General features: G+C 36.2%; 1 long non-coding RNA gene across 1 annotated transcript; it reads right to left on the bottom strand.

Moving 5' to 3' along the window:
* Positions 1-3,580: 3,580 nt before the first annotated feature.
* Positions 3,581-4,763, bottom strand: LOC120008422. The gene is made up of 3 exons (XR_005470504.1): positions 4,707-4,763; positions 4,255-4,331; positions 3,581-3,913 (listed from the first exon to the last, which is right to left on the bottom strand). It is a non-coding gene; the product is annotated as an uncharacterized LOC120008422 (long non-coding RNA).
* Positions 4,764-6,651: the final 1,888 nt, after the last annotated feature.

Here is a 6,651-nt window from a genome sequence, read left to right as displayed (position 1 = left end):
CTTGGAATACGAAGCTTGTGTTTCCAACTTTGGAATCGCTAAACTTCTCAAGCATGACTCATCTAATTGGTCAAAACTAGCTGACACACATGCATATATTGCACCAGGTAAATTTACATCCTTCTGTTATATGGACAATTTAAATATATAGAATCGTATTCACTATTTTGTTTTAATCTGCCGATCATGCTTATACGATGAAGGTTACTGAAAAGTGTGACGTATATAGCTTTGGAGTGTTGGCATTAGAAGTTCTCAAAGGGAGTCATCCAGGCGATATCATGTCAAATGCATCATCTTCATCTGCTACTCTACTAGTTAAAGTTAATGATTTGTTAGACCAACGCCTTTCATTTCCACCACAAAAGGTTCTTGATAAACTGAACCGCATCATGGAGGTGGCTGTTTCATGCTTAGATGTGAATCCACAATGTAGGCCTGCCATGCAACTTGTTTCTAAGTTACTATCCAACTAAATATCTGAAGGTCATCATGGTTTGTGAAAGGTTTGTTTTACTCCTATTTAATATTTTCTTAGTCATCTATTGCTGGTAATGTTGTTGGAGAATGATTAAAGCTCAGCTACTTTCTTTACTGTTAATGATTTTTCTTTCGTCTACGACGAAAGCCAAATATGTTCATACAAATTACTTTCATTATTGTTAACATATTGGGCCCCTTGTCCAACCCCTTAAAAGACCTATCAAGAAGTTGGAGGAAACCCTCATTTAAACCACACACCAGCCCTTTTCCCAATCGATATGGGATATTCAACACCCACCCGCACTTGTGTGGGTTGTGAGCCCAATGCCTCACCTGGGCCTGCTCACACCACACACACGTGGAATTTTACATCGCATTGGGCGAATGCCGATACCATGTTAACATATTGGGCCCCTTGTCCAACCCCTTAAAAGGCCTATCAAGAAGTTGGAGGAAACCCTCATTTAAACCACACACCAGCCCTTTTCCCAATCGATGTGGGATATTCAACAATTATCAAATGACATCTAAATGCCTGTCTTGGCAAGGTAGATGTATTAGACACCACACACGTCACTGTCCGACATTCTATCCTCCTAGTACGATACATGCATTTGATGATGCAATAAATGTGCCCCATCTAGCCAATAGATGACTGATTTTTTTGAGGACCCTGGAGTATGAATTGGTAAAACAGAAGTCTTGTTTAGGATGATTCCAATGCTCATAAACAGGGAAACAAGTAAATCTCGACTTGATCATACATTATCCATATCAAAAGCTTAGGTATAATTATTGTGGGAACCAGTGATCTAACAGTATATAATGAGCTAAATTTTAACAAAAATGGTTGAAACAACTTTTGATCTAACAACATGATGTTTTAAACAATGAGAGTGACAAATAGAGTCCCATTGGGTTGGAGGATACACCATCTACACCAAGACCAAGACCAAGACCAAGACCAAGACGTAGACGTTCAAAAGATTATATTCTTTCGACATGTACTGACAGCGTTGGTGTACTGGCAGGGAGTTCTGGCATGTGTTCTAGGAAATTATGTGCAACTCTAGTGAGGAAAAGTTGAGACGTGGACTATTTCAGGTCTTCTTGGTCTCTGCAGCAAGCACATCCTATATATATAAAATTTACATAATGAACTAGAAATTTGACTGGCGAACATGTGATCCAATGGTAGATTAGCAGGGCTTGATATTGTAGCTATAAATAGATTCCATAGCTACATGATTTCGACAATGTGGCAGGTTAAAAAAGGAATTTCAAACGAGGTCAAGGATTTTACAAAGATAAGACATCAGAATTTTGTGATGTTCTATGTCTTTTGCAGTCTGCATGCATTCAAAATACACACTCTTAATCTATAGGCATCTTCTAAAGAGGGAGCTTAGCAAAAAAATTAAGCAATGATGAGGAATCCAAAGAATTGAATTGGTGTAATCGGATAAGCAACAACACTGTGTGTTTATGTAATTAGATCATCAACAGTTTATGAAACAAATGCGGAATAACAGAACGAATATAACACCATAGTTTTACGAGAAAAATCCAGAAGGGAAAAACCTTTAGTCTATTAAGCGACTAACCTTGAAGAAATCCACTATAATGAATTTGAGATTACAAAGTAATTACTTAATCTTGATTAAAATCCTTAATACATCTAAACTCAGCATATGCCTCAGCCAAGCAAGGATCCTCCAATGTTGAAATTGCTTTGGAATCCACCAAAGGCATCTCGATCGCTTGTGTAGACCTTTATTTGCATACCACCAACATGAACCATTTCAGTACCTCGAACTCTTTACTGCTACAATCTCCACCAGCGTTTATCCTATGCAATATTTGTGTATTTGTTACACGCTTTCACTCTCATACAAATCACTCATGACTTATTACAACGAGTAATAAAAAAAAAAAAGACTCGGAACTCTGAATTGCAGTCTGTTGGCTTTTGTTTCGATGGCATTACCAGAGTCTTTCATAGCTTTTTATACTGGAGCCTTATATAAGATATGCCATTTATTCTTTCATACCAATCTGTTCAAAACCAGATTGAATAGCTTTAAGATATATTATTTATCCACCAACGTTGTCGAGTCATGGACTAAGATAGAAGATGTTTTATCTAAGAAAACAATAGTTTGTTGCAACGTAGCAACTCTATCTTCATTCCAAAAATAACATATTCCTATTCTCTCACATTTATCCATTGGATAACTTAAGCTTGTGTTTAACAGAAAGGAATATTTGTTACCCAACAGTGGATAAGACCAGTTAAGGTCCCAACACAGAGTAACCTACTTTGTGGTTACGTTAACGCTCTCTGCATAAAAACAGCATATACATTTCATATGCATAACCTACTTCAAGGTTACTTTGCTGCAAACAAATCCATGTCCTAATTGACCATGCATTTGTCAAAAATATATAGTCATTACTCATTAGAATTCTCAATCCTACAATCTCCCTCTTGACAATTGCAGGGTCAAAAACCCAACATTGTAAGGCAAAACATCCATCATTCTATTCATGACCTGCATTAAGATAAGTATAGAGAAGAAATTACCAAATGTAAGGAGAACACAGTAATGAACAAACTCAGTCTAAACTCAAGCATGCACGAAAGTCCAACCTGCCAATGCTAGCTCCCCTCGACAAATAAACAGGGCTATAACAAACACTTAGTAGGTTCAGGTAAAATAGGATAATAACACAAACTTAGATTGTTTAGGCAAAAACAGAGTCAGCCAACATAAAGCACAAGTAATTAAAGTGTTCAAGATTTAAACCCAATAGTAGAGTAACTAACTCCCCTGCAGATAATAACTCGCCCTGCAGATGACTTCTCCTCCCCCTTTTTAGAGCCCGCAAATAACATCGGAACATATTGATTGTACATACCAGAACTCCTAACTATGTACAAACGGAGCTTCTAGATACAGAGTTTCGTTTAGAACTAATCAGAACAAAAGATAGAGACTACCCACCCAATAAGTGGTGGGTTCACCAAAAACGAATGGAACTCTATGCGGTTGAAGACGGTCCAGGATCCGCCGGATCTTGCCTATTAGAAAAAAAAATGTCAACATATACTGCGTGAGTCATAAGAATCAGTGAATGAATAACAACTTAAATGATACAACAGAGGAATGTAATAGGCTTTAAGAGTGAATCAAGAATGATATATGAATCACAAAGTTAACCAAATCATACGACAAAAGAGAGCAAAAGGATCTCATGTGGTCAGGCAGGAGGACACCATAGAGAATCAACAAGGCAGCACACAAAGTGTCGTAACAGACAGCACACGTAGTGCGGTAATAGGCAGCACACGAAGTGCCGTGTCACACTTGGTGCACCAAAGCTAACAAATACTGTCGTTAGCAAGCAGTATTCTGTCAGACAATCATTCCTGAAATTGGAGAATCAAAAATCAATAATACTCCACAAAATCGAGTAAGACAGGATCCTCAAAAAAACACTTAAATAAACAAGGTCCCACTAACATATGACTTTCCAGGAATGATCATGCATAAACATGATAATAACAAAACTCGTCTCAGAACAATAGTCGAATCAAGGAACATATCAAGGTTCAAGGAACCATATCGATATCGGTATCTTTTCGACAATGATCAACAACATGCCAAGCTATCACAATAACTGAGAGCAATGTCGAGTCATAGGTGAGCATGGATCCAGTGTATCGAGAAAGTTCTCTATTCACTCATATGAGATGTTGTTAGAACACACCTTGCTTCCTCGAGTACCCGTATAGCTCACTTGATAGCTAATAACCACCTAAAGTGTACAATCCACCATTTAGATACCTGCAAGGTGTCCAAATTATGATCAACATAGTTTACGAAAATTTGGCAGCATAATGACGCTCGGTCTCATAATCCCATAATTATAAACATCTCAATCAGTTCAAAAGAAAGCTCAACTCTTATTGGCATCTTCACTTCAAGTTCACTAATCTCTACCCCTTCCAATACTCGTCAGAAAACCACATTCAATCCAAATCAGACTTTACATCATGTAATGCACCTTACCCTTGTCATCCCCTACTCACAAAACCTCTCAGAACAAACTTTGTCCTTCAACACTTTGAAAGTTGACATGAAAACACACCACTAAAATTAGAGCATTGATCCTTCCATCATATCTCTAAATTTCTTTTAAAACCTAGTTTGGAATCTTACCTTGGCAAAACGGGTGTACAAAATCGACAGTCTATTCTCCCTGTTCACGGCTTCTTCTTCTTTCTCCAGATTCTTCTTTTGCTTACTTTGTATCTTATATACTTGTATATCTAGATGTTTCTTGTGGCTCCCACGAAAGCAAGACTTGCTAGAACAAAATAGCTAAAGTTAGTTTGGGCTAACCCATTTTATAAATCTTAAAGCTTATGGCCTTCTTCAACAAGGCCTAAGAAAAGGGACAATGCCAACTCGGTAGTCATTAGTGTACTTTTAGACATTTAGGTCCAACAAAAAAACACATGAACATAAAAGTACTCATGGGATGATCATTTATCTTTATACCCCAACATCTTTCTTCTCTTTATTTTTTTTTTCTTCTCCGTCTCTCTTTTTTATTTTTCTCTCTCTTCTCTTTCTTATTCTTCATTTCTTTCTCTTTCTTCTTCTTCTGGAAAGCACGGACACTTGCATTGATAGCCAATGCAAGTGTCCGACACTTGCTTTTGCACGACACGTGTCGGACACGTGTCCACGTGTCATGCAAAATTTTATTTATTTGAATTTTAAAATTTATTGTCGGACACGCGGTGCAAGCGTGTCCGACACTCCAAAACAAAAATATTGAATTTTAAATGGTCAACTTTAAAGTTGACAATTCCTAATCCCATTAAAAATGGATCACAACGACTACTCTTAACCCTTTTAGAACTCCCAACCCTTTTAGAAATTGATAAAAAGAACAATATTCTCTAAACCCTTTTAGAACTCCTAACCCTTTTGGAGTTCCTCAAATAGCCAATTTGTCACTTGATGAACCAGAGTTAGAAGTTGTTATTTTGATGACCGAAGGATGGAGAATATTGAAGAAAATCCAATTGAAAATTTAGATGCATGAAATTAATAATTATTTTTGGATCTTTTGATTAATATGATGTTATAATATTTTGATTTATAGTTGGATATTTATATGAATTAAATTTAAAAATATATTTAATTAATATTTATTTGCCATTTCCTTGACGTGTCGTATCCTTAGAATTTTGAGAATTGCCGTGTCGACGTATCCGTGCAGTGTCGTGTCCGTGTCTGTGCTTCATAGTTCTTCTTCTTTGTCTATTTTTCTCTTTCTTCTTCTTCTTCTTCTCCCTCTTCTCCCCTCTCTCTCTAGATCTATTTTTTCACAGTTAAAAGCGTAAAAAACTTTAGATCTATTGTTTATATTCTTCCTTAATTTTATTTAGGTGTAGATATTGTGTTAAAAGCTTAGAGGATCAAAAACAATAAGAACAGAATGACAAACAGCGTGGAGAATGAGGCTATAGTCTTTTCCAATATTGATGAAAGACTTAAATCTTTTATGTACAAGTGAGCGGTATTTATACAACATAAGCACCTCTACTGTAGCCCTAATTTATACAAGGAAAGAAATAAAAGTAAGTAATTACAAATATACTGTAATCAATCACAAATATATTGTAATCAATCACAAAGATACTATGAGGAATTGCCTAAAGGAACCGTATCTTCCTTGGGCTCATTGATGGAGCCAAGTACACGGTTTAACATATTGGATACATGATTTTTGTTTAGGATTTTCTTGAGTTTATGAGTGCTATATCTGAAATAATTAATCTATCAAGTTTTGCAAAATCATTCAAACATGTTCATGTTGCTATTTCATAATAAACAAAACCATTGTCATATTTCTTACTGGAGCAAATGATCTTAAAAAAATATTCAATATATAGTATATGGTTCAGCATTACAACGTCAATACACGTCAATATTAGTCTAATATTAATTTTTGCAACAGTAACATGATGATATTACTGTTTAAAACAGTAACATGAAAGAATAAGTCTCAAATCCAGATGATTTCGGCAACAGTTCGCTACATCACCACCCCCGTTAGACTCTCCTCGCTCACTGAGATGCACAATGTCCA

The sequence above is a fragment of the Tripterygium wilfordii genome, chromosome 11 (assembly GCF_013401445.1).
Source record: "Tripterygium wilfordii isolate XIE 37 chromosome 11, ASM1340144v1, whole genome shotgun sequence".
NCBI classification, from domain to species: domain Eukaryota; kingdom Viridiplantae; phylum Streptophyta; class Magnoliopsida; order Celastrales; family Celastraceae; genus Tripterygium; species Tripterygium wilfordii.
Note: the sequence above shows the minus strand (reverse complement) of the source record. Positions and strands in the feature narration are given on the sequence as shown.